Here is a 17,664-nt window from a genome sequence, read left to right as displayed (position 1 = left end):
AGCTAGTAAGTGGAAAAGCCAGGATTTGATCTCACATCTGACTGACTCCATAGCCTGAGGCTTTCTCTGTGATCCTGTCTCCCCTGCGACCATCATGCCCATTTCCTTTCTATCTTCCAGGTCATTCCACAGGAAGTGACTTGCTTTGAGCAGGGCCTCTGCTCAAGCCAGTGTTGCACTTGTTAGCTGGAGGGAGGAGATACATTTTGGAAACCACCCAAGAAACAAGACACTCGAAATAACTTTCCTTCATAGCTCCTACTGCCAAAAGGCACTGAGCCCCAAACGGGAGCAGGCCTCTGCGAGACTCACACTGATGCTGTCCCTTTGGCTAGTATTTAGAGCTGACAGTGCACTTGGCAAGTATTACCTCATAGATCTCCCCCCCACCCCCACCCAGCAGCACTGAGACGGGCGTCCTGAACCTCCTTTTACAAATGAGGACCTTGGAGGCTCAGGATGGTAATGGGACTTGCTCAAGGTTGCATCCCTACCTGGGGGTGACCTTGGCTAAGTCACGTTCCCTCCCAGAGCCTAAGGTTCTTCATCGGCAAAGATGAGGACGGCGTTGGCTTCCCAGAGTTACTCTGAAGGTTAAAGAAGAGAGAGCAGGCGGAAGAGCCTAGCCCAGAGCCTGACCGACAAGAAATCCTCCACACCTACTAGACGCATTAGACTCTCCAGGCAAAGCGAAGATCACAATCCTGTACACAGAGTAAAGAGAGGCCAAGAGTGAAAGATCCTCAAGCTGTTACCCGTACACAGAGGCAGGCTGCCTGCTTCTGACAGTGGCTGGTTTTTATTGTTTAATTCTCTGCACATTCTGTCCCATTTCACCCTCATCACCAGCTGCAGGAAGTGAGGACAGGATTTATCCCCATTTTATAGAAGAGGAAATGGCGGTACAGTCTGGGTAAATAAATGGGAACCAAAGAGAACTTTTTCAGTAAGAAAGAGAAGATAAGTTCGGAGTATGACAAACCTGCAGATGAACTCTCTAAAACTTCTCTAAACTTCTCTCCAGAACATGACTCCCCTCTTTTTTTTTCTCAACCCCTCTAGCTATCACCTCGTGACTTCTTGACAACAGTTTACTTCCAGCTCCTCCCTTGGCCACCACGGAGTGGTAACTGATAAGATTCAGGAAGCCCCTGGAGCCCTGGCCCCTGCGTGCGGAGCCAGGGCTGAGTGAAGCTTGAGCTCTATGCCCTGTGAGTCTCGGCTTTGGCTTTGGAAGTGGGGGTGGCTCTCGCTTCAACTCAGCTGCACCCCTGATGCATGGTGCACTCGGCATTTAGTTAACAAACACTGCATTTCAAATACGCTACTAAAAGAACCCTGGGCTGGAGAAAATTCCCTTTTCTCGCTCTTCTCTCACCTGGTCCAAAGTCTGATTGGTTCCCTGGGGGACCCAGTGGCTTGCAGCCAGGAGAGGGAAACTAGCACATTGCCTGCTGAGTGCACTAAGCGGTCAGACACAACAGGTTCAAGCATTTCTCTCTGGGCTTCAGTTTCTTCTCCTCTACAATGCAGGAGAAAAGTAAAAGAAAGCAAACTGGCAGGAATGGACTGGGGTAGAGGCTGCAAACCAGTCACTTGGGAGAGCAGCCAGCTTAAAACAAATTTGTTTGTTTTGCTAAGAGCTTAAAATAAATTTGAACTAAGTGCCAATGTTTAAAAATTGGAAAACTGTGCCTAAGAATCCAAGTTTCTGGATTCTTAAAATATTGGAAGTGCTGACTATCCTGGGGTTGGCTGGAGGTGAGGCCGTAGAGACGGACAGCTGGTCACCAGTTCAGCCCTCTCCCAATGCGACTTCACCCAGCCAGGTTCTCACCTGGATTGAGGAGGTGAGTTTACAATGCCTGAGCCTCAGTCTCATCCTGGAAGTTGGGGCCCTTCCAGGGAAGAGAGTGGGCATTTGGCATAACACCTGTCTTCTATTTAACAGGCACTCCTTATATGCCAGAGGTTATTTTAAACATGCCAGGTATAGTTCTAACTCCTATACATATACCAATCAATTACTTAGAACTCATAAAGCATTGTAAAGTTAAGTAGGATAGTTACCACACCCATTTTACAGATGAGAACACTGAAGCACAAAGATGTTAACCCACTTGCCTTAGGCTACATGGCCAGTAAGTGACGGCCTTGGAGTTTGAACTCTGGTAGACAGGTTCCCAAATCTGTGCTCTACCCACCTTTTCTGGGTTAGTGGCCAGGTGTATGGCTTTGTGTACGTTTCCACGTCCCAATATGAAAACAAAGTCATCACCCCTCCACTCTTTCTCTTCCCTCCTTTCCCATATTTATTACTTTCCTCCCTCACAGGTACTGCTATTATCCCCATTTTAAGTTGAAGAAATTGAGGCACAGAGAGGTTGACTTGTCCAAGGTCATGTGGCTGGAAGCAGCAGAACCAAGTTTTAACCCAGCCCATCTGGCTGCAAAATCTGTGTTCCTGGCCCCCTTGATCTCCCTCCACACACTCCTAACTACCCACCCTTGCCACTTCTTCCCGCCATTTCTTCACTCACCCATCCACCCAACACTCAACTCAGGAGTGATCAACTCAGGAGTGATCAACTCAGATCCTGTGCTGGGTATGGGGGACACCTATATGGTGCATCAAGGTTGGCTGGGGTGGGAAGGTGACATCCTGCTCCCCGAACAGGAACTGCCCATGACCACTCCCTCTGGGGCTGAGGCCTGTGGGAGAACTGGTTTCCAACTGACAGCCCTGGAGAGCCGAGGAGGAAGCAGCAGAGGGAAGCCGGCTGGCCCCGGCAGCTTCTTGAAGGCCAAGGGGCTTAGAGATTCAGGGAGATGCGGGCAGCCCCACACCCACACTCCAGACCCCACTCTGCAGTGAGAGCGCTGACCGACCTTTTGGTGCTGGCTCTGCCACTGACATGCTACGGGGGGTGGGGTGGGGCCTGCACAAGGGGCTTCCCCTTTCTGGGCCTCAGTTTCCCCATCGGTAAAATGAGGGCATCACAGCATTGGATGTAGCTTAAAGGCCAGATCCAGCCTACAGACATGTTCTGCTGGTGGATGTGCTGCAGTGATTTTTTTTTTAAGTAAACTTTTTCTTTTAGAAGACTTTTATATTTACAAATAAAAAATGGCTACAAACTCCCACCTACCCCCCAGCTAGTCGCCCTCCTAATGCTGAGAGCTTATGCTAGTTTGGCATGTTTTCACAACTAATGAATAAATACTGATAAGTTAATAACTTAAGTCCATACTTGATTCAAATTTCCTTAGGTTTTACCTAAAGTCCCCCCATTTTTCCCTCCAGGATTCCACATTATATTTGGCCATCGTGTCTTCTTAGGCTCCTCTTAGCTGTGATACTTTTGTAGAATTAAAAAAATAAAAAATAAATAATTAAATTAGAATGCCTCAGAAGGAATGTTTTGGCATACTAGAATTATTCTATATTTTGATTTGGGAGGCGGTGGCACATATATAAATATATATGTAAAAACCATCAAGTGGTACATTTAAGTTTAGCATACTTTACCACTTTAATGTAAGTATGTCATGCCTCAAAAAAAAAAAAAAAGAAAAAAAAAACCAAGTGACTTTCTCCAACTTGCCACAGTCTCCAGCACTCCCTATTACACTCGACTCAGAATTTATCCTTCCTTTGTATTCTCTGCATGGCATTTGTAAGTCACCACAAGGTATATATATAAGCCTCTGCTAGTTTACATCTGTAAAATGGGTATAATGATATTTTCTACCGGATAAGTCTGTACTGAAGATTAGTTGAGGTAATGTACATAACGTTCTTGGCACAGCGCCTGGTGCACAGCAAGTGTTCAAGAAATAGGAACAATTATTATTACTGCTCAGATAATATTTCCATTATTATAACAGGTACAGAACTCATCTTTCCCCTTAAAGCAGACCCCATTCTTTCCTTCCTCTGTGTCCCTCCCTGCCAGGGAAGGCCCAAACTCTGGTGCACAGAAGGTGAAAGACACAGGGGCAAATGTCCCACCAGAGGTAGTCCATCTGCTAATGGAACCAAGAGATGCCTGAGGATAACCCCCAAACCTGTCCCCAAGGTCCAAGGAAACTGCTGGAAGTTGGAGTCCCTTTTCTTCCCTTTCTTATGGAGCCCCTTGGGATGTAAGAAGTTCTGCAGTTTTCAGACATCTGCCACCAAAGGCTGCATCCTGTCCCCATGAGGCACCCCCTGGCCAAAGATTTTGGGGACAGTGGAGAAGCTGGGGGGCTTGTGGAGGGATGCTGTGGAAGTCTGGGGAGAAAGTAACCTCCTGCCCCAGCTCTTGGTGACCTAGCCTCTTGGGGGACGCCAGCTTTTGCTGCAGGGAACCCCCAGACCTGTGCCCGGAAGCATTGAGGTCAGGCGAGGCAGGGCCTCAGATGCTTCTGGGTGACCTCTTTCAAACTAAGCTCATGGCACCATGTGCTGAGAGGTGACCAAAGAGGGCCAATGAGATGGTGAGGTGAGCAGAAACCAGGCACTGGGGGTTGGGAGGCCAGGGCTGGGTCTTGTCTTGCCCTCTGACTTGCTGTGTGACTGCTGGTAAGTCCCCTTCCTTTTCTGAGCCTCCTTTTCCTATAATAATAATAATTATTATTATAATACTATTATAATAGTAACAACAATAGTCATAATGGTGGTGGCTATGGTGGTGATAATGGCTTTTGATTTAAGTATGAGGCACAGAATAAGCTCTTTATGTGCGTAGCATAATTTCATGCTTTTCAATATCCCATGAAGTCTGTCCTATACCTGTCTCCACTTCACATATGAGAAACATGGGGGTCAGAGGGTCAAGGACCTAAGACTTCCCAGCTCTAAAGTCTGCAGACATGGGATTCAAATCCTGGGTCTAGGTCACCTCCTTTATGGCTACACGAAGGAGACGAGCAAACAGCCTAACGGGTCTCCTGACTCCTTCCAGCACTGACCTTGCTGCTCTGAAGGCTGGTCCCAGGTCTGGGTAGCAACAGGGAGCAGGGATGATGCTCTGAGCTGCAGAGCACTTACCTGGGCGAAGGTCTCTATCGCCTCACCTGACCTTCGCAACGGCCTTACAGAATAAGGACTGTGGGCATCACCTCCATTTTGCAGGCAGGAAACTGAGGCACGAGAGGCAGAGCGAAGCATGCAGTCACACAGGTGTCAGGGTTTCACCCTGGGCCATGTGGCCCCAGAGTGCATGCCCCCTGCACACTCTAGCAGCCCCCCCGAGGAAGGACGCCCACAGTGCTGCGTGAGGCCAGAGACTGCCCTCCATAGGGCGCACCTTGTCAGTTTGCACAGGGCTGGCCCAGACCAGGCCTGGCCCTCCAGCCTGCCTCCTAGCCCAGGACTCAAAGGCCTGCAAGTAGCCCCTCTTCCATGATGAAGCCATTTCCATCTCAGCAGCTCCTCCTGCACTGGAGACGCCACCCTTGAGGGGCCCAACCCACCCAGGGCCACGGGCAGCACCCCGTGAACCCATTCTCCCATACCTGAGCTGGAGGTGGTGGCAAATTCCCTGGTGTCCCTGATGAGTCCCAGGCCAGACACAACGCCCCCACTCTGACCTCTGGGCTTCAGCGCGACACGCACCGCAGAGCGGCTGCGGCCTGTGAGGTGGCCACTGTATCCTGTCCAGGTGCCAGCAGGGCTGCCTAGCTTTCTGGCCTTGGGATCAGTGAGGGGGGAGGTGGGGTGGGGAGAGGGAGGGAAGTATGGCCGGCCTCCACAGTGCTGTACATTTGGCAAAATAGTCCCCTCTGCCAAAGGCAGCACAAGTAGGGGGGCAGGGGGCGATTCTGTGTCCCTGGCTTCCTTCTGGGCCACTGTTCACTTCTGATCCTATCAGGGGCACTCTGGCTGCTCCAGTCCGGTTACCTGGAAGTCCTTTTGTTCTGAGGACTCCCTGTACGACCGGCTGATAGAGACTGGCCCTGGGACCATGAGGAAAGGACAGCCGCCATGTGTCCGTCTGGCCAGACCCAAGAACGGAGGCTTCCAATGAAATGGACCATGTGAGCGTGAATGTTGGGGACAGGCCAGGTAGGGAGCAGTGAGGAGGGCCCAGGCCAAACGGCCCGGATCTCGCCTCTTCCAGGAAGCCTCTCTGGGCTAAAGGGAAGAAAGGTCACAGAGTCCCCCACCTACCTTGTCCCTTGGCCCCACAACACCCCTTGCTCGTTCCTTAGAACACGCCCAAGCCTCTTCTCTCTGTTCACAGAGCACAGGAAGAAACCACAAAACATTTCCCCGTCTAGCAGAGCGACGTGATGGAGAGAGAGCACTTTCACGAAGTGGTTTCCCAGCTTCAACAATCTTCCCCTTTGTGTGCTGACGTTCTGTTTTATTTTAAACCTTTCAGGTGTGAGGAACTCACCCCTACTTTTCTTTCACTTTTAAGTGAATTGATAGTGTGCTAATCACAACAGTTCCAGTTTGACAAACACTAGAACATCTATTGCTACAAACATATTTAGGCAACGTAGCATCTTCCTTTCCTTCCCAGATTTTTCTTTCTCAAGACACAGTCTAAGTCACACAGGTTCAGATGAATGCGCGTCTGTTGGACCGAGCCAGAGAGGGACCACGGGGCTCTTACGAGTGATCCCTGAGTGGGGATGTGACACTCTCCCAAGCGTGTTTACCTCTGCTGCCTTCACTAAGTAGCCCCAGGCCACTGCAGGTTTGAAGTTTGGGGACCTTATTTTCCTGAGTGGCTTGTCTCTGTCTTGGCTTCAATGCTGTAAGCTCCCTGGACGGCAGTGCGTTGGTTTCTGGTAGCAATCCTCCTCCCCTGTGACCTCATAACTTCCCCCACCCAGTGGCTTCTTTGCATTCCTTTACTCAACAAGTTCTGAGAACCTACTGTGTGTGTGTGTGTATGTGTGCACGCACGCAGTGGGGGAGCACGGGGTGCTGGGGACACAGAGAAGCAGGACTTCAGCTCTGTGCTCAGGGAGGGAGAGGGTCACACAGAGGCTGACATTGATCGGTGTGCTCAGAGAGGTTAGATCACCTCCTCTGGGTCGTAAGGCTAGAAGGAAACGGGGCATGAAAGTCAGACCTATTGGTGTCTAAGGCCCAAGCAAGCTCTTCCCACTGCCCCACTCCTGCTGTGGGGGATTTTGGGGCTAGTGGGACAGAGGTATAAGCACAAGCAAATAAAACACACGTGATGGGCTCAGCGACAGAAGCGTATCATGAGAGTGGCAGGGACAGGGACGATGGAGTGATTCATTTTCATGGGGTGACACCGCAGAGGGGTCCTGGGAAGGCGACACTTGAGCAAGGTCTCCCACCTCTGGCTCAAGGAATTGGATGACTCTTATCGTTAGAACTGTTTCTAAAGTAAGAGTAACAATGGCCCGAGTGAGGAGTGCTGGGGCTTTTAATGCATAAAATGCCTGAACATGAAGTGTGTGAACTGTGTGCCAACTCTGCTCTTTGCCAGATAACAGGGAGTGAGGTCCCTGTCCCAGGAAAAAATTAGAAACTACTAGTCAAGGGTTCAGAGGAAAGCTTCTATCATTGGGGGAGGTTGTTGATGAATTCTTTGGTGCCTTCTAACAATAAGATGCAACATATTTTATTTATTCTGGGCTTAGTGGAGGGAAGGCAGACTCCTTCTTCTTCTCCTATTGACCCAGGCAGGCCAAACCTGAGACCCAGGCCTGAGGGAGCTCAGTGACCCCTGGGAGCCCAGTAGCCTTTGATCCCATTGGACTCAGAAATAGTTTGTGTATTGGGTGCCTTAGTAACTCTCAAGGCAGCCCCTGAGGCAAGGGGTGCTGTGCCCAGTGTACAGATGGGGAAAACTGAGGCCCGTCAGTGAGTGGCCCCATCTGGTCCCCCCAAGTCTGAGCACAGGGCTTCTGCCAGCACAGCTGCCAGTACCCGCTGAAGACAGACCAAGGGAAGGGGACAGCCCGGAGGAGAGCAGCACGTAGAGGGGGCCCAGAGGCTTCTGCTCTTGCCATCAGAGGTTGGACACCTGGCCTTTCCACATGATGCTAGCGGCCCAGAAAGAGGGGGCAAGTCCTGCCTTACGACCACTTGGCGGGGCAGGCATGTGGTCTACAAGGGCACCTTATGTCCTCACAACAACCCCTGCAATGGGGCTGCTGGTCCATATCCAGGAGAGCCAACCAAGGACCAGAGAAGGGAGGCCACTTGCCCTGCAGGGCTAGATTTGAACCCAAAGTTTGTGCCCTCTCCACCATGCCACGAGCCCACCCTACTCCCTACGTATGTTTTTGTTTCATCCTTGCTTGGGTTCAGCTCGATGCACAGAACACCCCGCCAATGCCCCCCCCCCCCACCCAGCAATACCGCAAATACCAGCAGCACTGTGGCAAGGCTTGGGGGCAGACCTCCCCCTGCAACAGGAAGTACATAGGAAGACAGATGTGAGCGCAGCCCATTCCCAGCCTTCCCGACCACCGGTGCCCACAAGCCCGCCACTGGTGCTCCAGCGGTTTCTGTGAAGCACTACTTCTCCTCAGCGCCTTTCTGGAAATACAGTGTCTCTGGGACATTTACCGCCCCTGCCCCCGCCCCCACTGCCTCCGGCCCCGGGAGGGGTAAAACATTCTGCCCTCTGGAGTCTGGGTGAGCTGATCCATTAACACGGTCCATCTGGCTAGCACTGATGGGGCCCAACTAGGAGACATGGCCTGCGCTAGGTCTCGATGGTGGTCCCTGTGAAGATCCTTTTGCCTCCAGTGCGTCAGAGAGGCCTTGGTTACCTGGACACGGGGTAGGGCGCATCCGATTTGGCCTTGGCTCCCGGATCTGCAACCCTGGGTGTGTCTTGAAGACTCTGAGATGCATAGGACGAGAAAAGAATGAGGCACGCACTCAGACCCCTGGATGGCCGCATGAAGTCAGAGGCTCTCGGCACCTCCCCCCAGTCACCAGAACTGCTGAGCCTCTGTAGGGCAGGGGGGGCAGTCACACCAGTTCACACAGTAAGCTCCTGGCACAGAGGCCTGTGGGCAGGGGAGCCTTTCTCTGCCCAGCCGGTTGGTGGACTCCCTAGAGACTGCTCCAAAGAGCCATACGAGCTGGCCAGAACCCACCTGGGCCCACGCCCTTGTTTGCAGGGGGGAAGCTGAGGCCCAGAGACAGAAGCCGGAGAATGCTGGCTGGTTGCCCAGCACCACATGAGGTCCTTTCCAGACACCCCTCACTTACACGGTAGGAACTACCCCTCCTTCACACATGAGGGGAACAGAGACAGGAAAAGTGGCAAGATTCACCTAGAGTCACAGAGCTTAGACTGGCAGCACTGGGATTGAAGCCCAACACTGAGGCGTGCTTGTGTGCAGTCAGGTACGCTCCAACACATCGGAGCACATCGTCCCCGGGAGTCACTGTGGCATCGGAAATGCAGATTGTTGGCTTTCCGTTCAAGCAATATGGGAACCTCCCATACCTGATGTGGGAGATCTGATTTCCAAGATGAGGATCTGACAAGAAGGGGGGTCAGCACTGACCCCTGACCTCTTCAGGGACCCTAGCTGAGCTGGGAATGCCATGAGGGGGGTGGGCTTGGGTTCCTCTGCACTTGGGACTTCCTGTGTAAAGCAGGTCTCATCCCAGAACGAAAGGTGAGTGACTGATGAGTTATCTGATTGCACGAAGAGCCAGTGGGGTTTCTCTGGTGCTCTCAGAATGTTCAGGAAGGGCATTTTTCCCTTCAAGGAGATAAAAGCAAGAAGAAACAGTCTGGGAAATAAGTCTTTTCCCTCACCCCTGAAGATCACTGCTGGAAGGGCCCTGTGGCCCCCAGCACCCACCTGCCCAGGGATAACAGCCAGCTGCACACCTGCCTGTCCCCTGGCCGTCCCCTGTGACCACCTCGAAGGCTAGGACTCGGGCTTCCCATGTTCCTGAGTCCGGCACACAGTCAGGGCCGACCCTGCTTGTGCTTCACATTAGATAATGGCCCAAGAGACCCACACCAGGGTTTGTTAAGGCCAAGAGTTAATGGGAAGCTCCCAGAAGCCGAGGAGTCCGTGATTTTGAGAAGGATGTTGCCCTTTCGGAAAATGATGTAAAGTATTCCTCAAGTCAATTTAAGAAATGTCATGAATGCACTGATGGCCCTTCCAGAATCCACTTCAAACAATTATGATAGTGTTTGGGTTAAATTGGGCCTTTCCTCTAAGAGGTACTTTGGAGTTCTAACCCTCAGGACCTGCGAATGTGACCTTATTTGGAAATAGGAGCTTTACAGAGGCAAGCAAGTGAAGATGAGGTCATTAGAGTGGGCTCTGATCCAATAGGGCTGGTGTCCTCATAAACAGGGGGAATCTAGAAGGATACAAAAGCACAGATATGAAAGGTGGGGGAGGGGGATCAGGGTAACGCATCACAAGCCAAGGAATGCCAAAGATTGCCACTAAACCACCAAGAGCTAGGAACGGATCCTCCCTTATGGGGCTTGGAAGGATTCAACCCGGCTGACACCCTGGTGTCACACTTCCAGCCTCTGGAATGTGAGGCAGTAAGTGTCTGCGTCTTTAAGCCACTCAGTTTGTGGTGCAAACTGGGATTGTACCTGGTGGACTGATACAGGTAGCAAACTGTTCCCAGTGCTGACATGGAGCCTGACATGGTCCCAGCAGAAAGGGCACCATTTGAGGAAGGTGTTCTCACTGAGGACCAGCAGCAGAACAGGAACTCGTAAAGCACTGGTGATATCGTACCCCAGGCTATGCTGGACACATCAGATTTCCTCTCCCACTTCATCTTTCCAATATGGCGCCTCACTCCCATATAAAGAATATAAAACAGAGGTGGAAGAGTGTTTCAACAACTTGGCCTAGAACTGCATAGCCGGCACCTGCACCTAGTGGAGGTGGCCCCGGCAGCCAGGCTAATACTGCACCGTGTCGTCTCCTCCCTAGACAGAACCCAAGTGGAAAAAGCTTCCCAGAGTTATTAACAAGCTGGTGTTAGAGATTTGGGCGCACTGCCCCAACCTCTTGATCTGTAGCCTGTCTTTCAAGTCTGGGACAGGCTGGCCAGGGGGAGGGCCCAGGTTTGTCTCCATTCTCTCCTCGAGGAAAACAGGATGATAGGAAGTGTTTCAACTCACTACAAGGATAAGGGGTTTAAAAATCCTCAACTACTTTCAAAGCCCTCATTTGCGCAAGTTTGCACCTCTTCTGGGTCCTTTCCCCTGTGTTGTCCGGCTTCCCTGCTGCCCGCAGCCCTGCCAGCAGACGGGAACTATGGTCCACATCTGAAGGAGGTGGGAGGTGCTTTGTAAACTGGTGTTAGTGGCAACAGCCTCAGACATTGCCTCGACAGGAAAATTCCACCAGACCTCCCAGGTTCGAATCCCAAGTGATACAACACGGTCCTTCAGTTTCTCATTCTGTAAAGTGGGGATAGTGCTCGTGCCTCCCTTATTATAAACAGTGATTGCTATTACTGTTATTAATTCATTCAGCCAACATGGGATGAGGACCTCATATGCGGAGTCAGACTGATGAGGTTCAATTCCCTACTTCGCTGTTGAGTCACTAGATGACTGTGTGCGTTTTACTTAACCACTCTGTGCCTTGGTACCTTTTTCTATAACGTGGGGATAATAAAAGTACATATGTGGCAGGTGGATGGGGAGGATAAGGGGTTGTCCCACTGCCTGCTTCCCTCTAGTTGCTGAGTAAATCCTACCTACTCTTATCACTGATTTCAGAGTTCCTGTCGGGCCAGGCCAAGCCTCCACAGCTGCCCTGGGAGAAACTCACTATCTTCCCAGACAGATCCCCTGTAGAGGTGGGAAGGTCAGGTTTGGGGGCCAGGCAGCCCCTCCTCTGTCTTCCTGGTCCTCCTTGCCCATCCCCCAGCACTTCAGACCAGCAGTCCTGCCCCCAAGCCCTCTCCCAGCTGCAGAGGAGTGTTCCCCAAACATTCATCACATCACCAGGACCCTCCAGTATCTTTGCCACAACTATGAGTAGACCCTCCCAGCCCCCTGTCCTCACTCTTCCCCAACCTCACCAGGGCTACTCCCTCCTGGGGGCCCTCCCATCTGCCTGAGGCACTCTCCCCAACCCCGGACCTCTGCATGGCTGGCTGCTTCTACCATGGAGACGTTCAGTCAAATGTCCCCTCCTCTGGGGACTATCGATCAATCCCACCCTGCCACCTGCTTTGTTCTGGTCACAGTGTTTATGCTCTGAAGCTATTTATTGGGTCACCTGTTCACTGGAGTGTCAGTACCATGAGGAGAGAGGTCTTATTTGTTTCACTCTTGAGGGTACCCTGGGGTGAATAAAAGCCTAATAGTGACTGCATACAAAGGGTGCTCAATAAACACTCAAGAACAAGCAAACAGGTGGTCAGGCTCTGGATTTAAGCATCCTTTAGGAAATGATAATGCATCTTTGTCATTATATAATAAAAGAGGCTGAACCCCACAGTGAAACTCTACTACGCAATTGTCAACCACGGGCCTGGGAAGCCTTTCAACCCATCTCGGGAAATGAAGTCGGGGGGGATGTCACTTTCTCCTCCCATATATGGCTCAGAGATGGCTCTCTTCAACCTCCTTCCCACCCACGCTTGTCAAAAGCTTCTGGGTTTAAACACCCATGTTGCTGTTCCATATTATCGATCATTTAATATTCAAGAGATGCCATAAATAAATATGTGAGCAATTATGTAACATGTTTGGAAACAATCTGGTTAGCCCCGAAGTGCTGGGGTGAGAAACCAAACTTCAGCAAAGCCAGAAACCTGGGTGATCTGTGAGGTGAGGGACAGAGGTGCATGGACAGTCTGCCTGTCTGCTCCCTCACTAGTTCTGCCCAGAGGTACTCATCTCCCTCAGCCCAGGCAGGGTGGGGGAGTAGCAAGTGAGCTCAGAACCCTGGGGTGCTTCCTGGTTTTCTCTGCTCCTGTCTGGGAGGCTACCTCTCTCTGGGTCAGTCTTCCCATCTGTGAAAGGACTAGCACCACTACATGGGAAGGTCAGGCAAGATGCTGACTCTGAGTTCTGGCTCAGAGGACATTCTCTCTGAAGGTAAGTTGGGTCTGATGTGCAAAGATGAGCTGCATGAGCTCTGGTCCCTGACCTGAAGGGGTTGGGGGTGCACGCGTGGGCTTTGAGGTTCATAGGTGTATTAATGCAAGGTGGACTGAGCAGGGTAATACCAGAGCCTCGGAGAAAGGGCTTCAGGAATACAGAGGAAGACCTGCTTCCCAGTGATCTTACAGAACTTGCCAGATGAGCTGGCCCGAGAAGTCTGAGTGGCACTGTGACCCCAGAGAGAGGGGCGCCCCACTTAACTAACATGCATTCGACACTTAGCATATCCGTCCATTCAACAAGCATTTATTGAGCACCTGCTAGGTTCCAGCAACTCTGCTAAGCACCTTACATGGGTCATCTTTGCTTGGACTTTAAAAGAGGAAGATGCTGCCATTGTCCCCCATATATGGGAACGGAGACTCAGCTCACCATGTCAAGTGATGATGCTGTTTTCCTTCTTAAAGTTCTAGGCCATAATCCCTATTTAGATTTAAATGCAAAAGGGATATGGGGCAGTTTTCTCAAACCCAAACAATGGTGCAAAAATAATTCATGTGTCTGCACTGAGGTTACAGAGGGAAGGGTGCTACCATCAGGCTCTGCCTTCCTGCTCAGCTAACCCTCCATTTATCAGCGCCCCCCCCACAGTGCTCTCTTCCACATCTACCCCACCCCTACCCCCCAGCCAAACCCATCTCCAACTCACCCCTCCGTGTCTTCTGGTTAAATGAAAGGCATCAGGATTGGGAAAGGGGACCCATGTCTTGTTGGCTCTGGGGACTGGGTGATGAAGTTCAGCTCTGGAAAAGGGGAGATGGCATCGGTTAGGGGCAGGTGACCCAACAGGGAGCCAGTCATGAAAGAATAGGAAGGGAAAAGTGCAGTGGAGTGTGGCCTGGATGCCAGCACCGGGGAGGGCCTGTGTCAGGGGTGGATGGAGACAGAAGAGAAGCAGGAGTGGTTGTTTCCCAAACACCTCCCAGGAGCTGACCTTGCCATATGGGGACCCACCCCCTGACTTCCCCATCAAGACTTCCCAGGCCTCAGCCTCGCTTAGGGGAGCAAGTCCACTCCCAGCAGGGAGTCAGATGGGGTATTCCATCTGCTGGCTGGTGTGGCCTTCGAGGGCAGAAGGAGTGGGGCAGAGTGGGCATAGGTGTGTACAGAGGCCCTGGGGCAAGCAGCTTTATGTGTGTGAGTCTGCTTCTCCATCTGTAGGACAGAGATACTAATATTATTCTGGGTTTTGGAGAGGAGTAACAAAAGTATAATATGTGTAAATGCTTTTGCTTGTAAATGTGTTTAATAAACAGCAGTAGAAGAGGGCTAGATGCTAGATGGCTCTCCTGTGTCAGGTTCCTTTTCTGTAACTATCCATTGGTTCATTTGTAACTTTCTATTTTGAGATAACTATCCACTCAACGCAAGTTGCAAAGAAATGCATAGGGAGTTCCATCTATTTTGAGATAACCATCCATTCAAAGCAAGCTGTAAAGAAATGGATAGGGCGGTCCAGTGCACAGTCCCCAGCTGACCCAGCGCTAACACCCTGTCCCAGCGGACGTCGCATGCTCCTTCCCCCAGCTGACCTGAGTCAACATCTCACACTTAGTGCTCTGGCAAAACGAGCACGTGACTTTGCTAAAACCCATGGAGCTAATTCAGATTTCACCAATGTTCCATGTACTTATGTGCGTGTGTGGTGGCGGGGGGTGTCTATGCAGTATTATCCCTTTGTAGTTTTATGTACGCCCCACCACAACAAGATACACATCTGTACTACCTGTTCCTCGGGCCACTCCTTTATAGTCACATCCATCCCCTCCCTGCCTTCATCCCCAATTCCTGGAAATCATGATTCTGTTCTCATCTCTATAATATTGATCTTTCAATGATGTTCTATAAATGGAATCACACAATATGTGACCTTTGGAGATCATCACTCAGCCTAATTCTCTGGAGATTCATCAGGTCGTTGTGCATACCAATAGTTCACTCCTTTTTATTGTTGAGTAGAATTCCATGATGTGGATGGACCACAGTTTATTTACTCATTCATCTGGAAAAGGACATTTGGGTTATTACCAAGTTTTTGGCTATAATGAGCAAAGCTGCTATAAACATTTGTGTATGGGGTTTTGTGTGAACATAAATTTTCATGTATTTGGGATAAATGCCCAAGAGCGCAATTGGGTTGGGTTGTGGGGTAATTGCATAGTGTGTGTGTGTGTGTGTGTGTGTGTGTGTGTGTGTGTGTGTGCCTGCATGCGCATGCATGCATGTGTGTGTTTAAAAGAAACGCCCAGGGGTGCTTGGGTAGCTCAGTTGATTAAGACTCTTGGTGTTGGCTCAGATCATAATTTCACTGTGAGACTGAGCTGAGCCCTGTGTCAGGCTTTGAATTGACAGCAGTATGGAGCCTGATTGGGATTCTCTCTCCTTCTTTCTGTGCCCCTCCTTCCTTGCCCCCCCCCCCCCCCCCCCCCCCCCCCCCCCCCCCCCCGCACACCAGCCTCTCAAAATAAACAAATCAACTTAAAAAAAAATAAAGGAAACACCCAAACTGTGTTTCCAGACTGGCTATGTACCAGTTGATATTCTCACCAGAATATTTCTGTGTCCTTGTCAGCATTTGGTATGATTTTTTATTTTTGCCATTCTGATAGGTGTGTAATATCTCACTGTGGTTTTAACCTGTATTTCTTTATTGGCCAATGGTGCTGAACCTCTTTTCATGTGCATAATTGCCATCTGCTCATTGTCTTTGGAAAAATGTCCCTTCATGACTCATGCCCATTTTTTGGACTGGATTGTTACATTTTTAACAGTTGAGTTTTGAGAGTTTTAAAATTTATGTGAGATACTAGTACTTTGTCAGATTCTGCTGTTTTCTAAATACTTCCTCCTAGCTTGTAGCTCGTCTTTTTGCCCTCTTGACAAAGTGTTTTGTAGTACAAAGGCTTTTAATTTTGGTAAAGACCATTTTATCTCTCTATCTATCTATCATCTGTCTATCTAATTTATATTCAAGTTAGTTAACATACAGTGTAGTACTGGCTTCAGGAATAGGATTTAGTGATTCATCACTTACATATGACACCCAGTACTCATCCCAACAAGTGCCCTCCTTAATGCCCATCTCCCATTTAGCCCATCCCCCCCACTTCTCCTCCAGCAGCCCTCATTTGTTCTCTATATTTAAGAGTCTCTTATGGTTTGCCTCCCTTTCTATATTTATCTTATTTTGTTTTTCTTTCCTCTCTCCATGTTCATCTGTTGTATTTGTTAAGTTACACATATAAAATAAATCATATGATATTTGTCTTTCTCTGACTGACTTATGTCAGTTAGTGTAATACAGTCTAATTCTATCCACATGGTTGCAAATGGCAAGATCATTCATTTTGATCGCTGTATCTATTTTTTATTTTTTATGGATTGTGCTTTTGGGATTAAGTCTAAGGTGAATTATTTTCTTCTTAACTCTTCTTCTAAAAGTTTTGTAGTTTTCTATTTTGTATTTGAGTCTATGAAACATTTGAGCCAATCTCTGTGTAATGTGTGAGACATGGGCAGATTTTTTGTTGTTGCTGTTGTTTGCCTATGGATGTCCAATTTGCTTCAGCATTATTTGTTGAAAAGGTGATTACCTTTCTTTCATTGAATTGCTTCTGTACCTTTGTCAAACACTGGTCAGTTGTGTGGGTCTATTTCTGGATCCTCTATCCCATCCCATTAATCCATGTGTCATCCCTCTGTCAACACCACACAGCCTTGGTTTCTAGATAGGTCTTGGAATGAAGTAGGATGATTCTTCTCATTTTATTCTTCTTTTTCAAAACCGCTCCAGCTGTCCTAGCTCCTTTGACTTTCCACATAATTTTTAGGATAATCTTTTTCACATTTACAAAAATTTTGCTGGGATTTTGATAGAAACTGCACAGAACTGAAGTCTTTATGAGCTTGAGTCTTCCGATCCATGAACACACCGTGGATGCTTCATTCATTTAGATCTTCTTTGATTTTTTTTTGTAATGTTTATTCATTTTTGAAAGACAGAGAGAGAGTGCAAGAAAGCGTGGGGCAGAGAGAGAGAGGGGGACACAGAATCCAAAGCAGGCTCCAGGCTTCAGGCTGTCAGCATAGAGCCCAATGTGGGGTGGGAACCCACGAACTGTGAGATTATGACCTGAACAAAGTCAGATGCCCAACCAACTGAGCCATCCAGGCACCCCGAGATCTTCCTTGATTTTTCTCATCAGTATCTTGTAGTTTTCAGAATAGAAGTCTTGTGCACATTTTGCTAAATTTACACCTGTATTTTGTGTGTGTGGTTATAAATGGCCTTGTATTTTTAATTTTGGTGTCCACATGTTCTTTGCTAGTATACAGACACACACCAATGTTTTGGTATGTTTATTTTGTATCCTGTGACCTTCCTGAACTCAGTTATTAGTTCCAGCAGCATTTTATTTTGTTTTCTTGCTTGCGGTAGATTCCTTGAGAGTTTTTTGTTTTTTATGTAGACAATGACATTATCTGTACACAGGGACAGTTTTGTTTCTTCCTTTGCAGTCAGCATGCCTTTTCTTGTCCTATCTTATTGCATTTG

General features: G+C 49.3%; 1 protein-coding gene across 3 annotated transcripts in view; it reads right to left on the bottom strand.

Annotated features, from left to right (window-relative positions):
• Positions 1-17,664, bottom strand: part of ATP2B2 (ATPase plasma membrane Ca2+ transporting 2) — a 289,183-nt gene that overhangs the window by 189,018 nt on the left and 82,501 nt on the right. The window contains exon 2 of one of the 3 annotated variants that reach the window (XM_029916061.1): positions 13,759-13,852. The exons of 1 other annotated variant lie outside the window; for it this stretch is intronic. The gene's annotated coding sequence lies outside the window, so the exon portion shown is untranslated. Of the gene's footprint in view, positions 1-8,751; positions 8,771-13,758; positions 13,853-17,664 lie in introns of those variants that run through there. One more of the 3 variants, XM_029916063.1, reaches the window with a different exon arrangement.

This window comes from Suricata suricatta, chromosome 12, assembly GCF_006229205.1.
Source record: "Suricata suricatta isolate VVHF042 chromosome 12, meerkat_22Aug2017_6uvM2_HiC, whole genome shotgun sequence".
In the NCBI taxonomy this organism is placed as follows: domain Eukaryota; kingdom Metazoa; phylum Chordata; class Mammalia; order Carnivora; family Herpestidae; genus Suricata; species Suricata suricatta.
The sequence above is the reverse complement of the archived record's forward strand: the minus strand, read 5'-3'. Positions and strand labels throughout refer to the sequence as shown.